Genomic DNA, 1,909 nt, shown 5'->3' with positions numbered 1-1,909 from the left:
TTGTTTGGTGGGAACGCTTTTCTTTTCTTGTAGATGTTAGTAGTGGATGTAACGTCGGGTATGCAGGTGAACATATGAATGGGTGAACAGGTAGTGAATCTTGTACCTTTATGGGGAGAACTCTTCTATATTAGCCCTCTAAGGGTACGTGCTATTGGCAGAAGGATCAGTTGGAACGCCCTACCCCAGAAGATGTTCTCCATGCAAGTGAATCAATTGAAAAGTCCGATAGGTTTCTTGACCAGGCCACCTTTGATTAGTGAATTTTATATGCCCCAACCTAGTGTTTCAGCCGGGAATCGTGGGACCAGCACTATTGAGCTTTTCGGGACGGGTTTCCAGATACTTCTTATGAATGAAGACAGCATTCCTAGGAAGACCTTTACCATGCCTACTTATTGTCGTTTCATTGATCGAGTGGCAGTAGCGAGATTCAGTCATATCATTATATATGAAACACCACTTCGTGTAAATGAGTTCTTTTCCTTTCACGACCTAACCTCATTTCAATTTACTTATTGGGTGGGGGGCATATGAATGAGTGAGTCGATGGCGGCCCTCTCCTTATCAGTCGAGCCCCGTTGCCGGTGATGGCGGCCAGTCGAGCCTGCTGAAGCATCCTTATCAGTCGAGCCGATGGCGGCCTTGACAGTCGAGTGTGCTTACGCACCCTGCCGGTCCTCATTCGAGAGCCTGGCCCGCAATTGGAAGGCCTACCCGGGTTATAAGAGTTAGAGATCGAGTAGGGTAAGTTGCTTTAGTGGTGGTGATACACGTTGGTCGTCCCCCGGAGGGATAGTGTTGAGTAATACTACTGAGCATAGAGACCCCTAAGAGTTTATAGGGTAGGTTCTAGAGCAACTATAGGTATAAGGACTATCTATCCAGTTTCATAGTAATACAGGTATGTAGTTGATAAGCCCCCGTAGGTCCAAAGCATAACTAGCCACCAGCATAGGTGATATATATAGAGCGTATAGAGGTATAAGGACTAACCGCGAATAGAGTACCAATAGTCCAATAGAGGTAGTAAGTAAGTAAGTAAACAAGAGTCCCACCACACAAATAGGGGAGCAAAACCAATGTATTATCTGTAGGTGAGAACTCTGCTAAAAAAGCTACCTCTAAGCATTGAAGGCCTAAGAGGTACTCTCCCTGAGGTCCATTCTATTCAAAGCTTATAAAGGAATCCTGCACTCAATCAATCCTTCTAACTCTTTCATAGGAAAGCGTGGTTGAATGGAATATGGGTTTTGAAGCATCTTTATGTGGTAGGGTAGTCACCCTTTCATAAGGCAAGTAATATGTGTTGCAAGCTTAGAGAGTTTCCTATGCACCCTATATATATATCTATTTGAAAAGATATGCTTTGCTAGCCAGATGAAGATGGTAGAAGAGGGAATGGATCACCAAGATCCAAGAATATGACATGATTTTCATGCCCACCAAGATAATGAAAGGACAAGGGCTATCTAAGCTAATGGAAGAAGACAATTTGTAGGCAGTAGGCATCAACCACAGTGGAAGGTTGCATGATTGGCACTACCCTAGGGAAGGAGGAGGAATAAACTCATATTAACCCTTGCTACAACTAATCCACTTGGTAGCATGATATAGCCCATTTACTAATCACATGCCAATGCCATCAAGGAATGGAGAAAGAATAGGGAAGGTCACTCAAACTTAGGGTAATTCAGCATTGTGATATGAAAAAGAAACTAAATGGGAAAGACCCCGATAGTATATTACTCAAGTGAATGATGGAAGAATAAGTGGAATACGTGAACAAAGACATGCATTGAGGGATTTGTGATGGCCATTATGCAGTAAGGGAAACAACTTGAAAAAGATTTAGGTTTGGGTGACTCATCGTAGGATGCTCTGAATAGAGGTGAATGGAAATGCTGCC

The sequence above is a fragment of the Pinus tabuliformis genome, chromosome 4_1, assembly GCF_031772625.1.
Source record: "Pinus tabuliformis cultivar Carrire ecotype Pingquan chromosome 4_1, CPIR1, whole genome shotgun sequence".
NCBI lineage: Eukaryota > Viridiplantae > Streptophyta > Pinopsida > Pinales > Pinaceae > Pinus > Pinus tabuliformis.
This window is presented reverse-complemented; position numbering follows the sequence as displayed.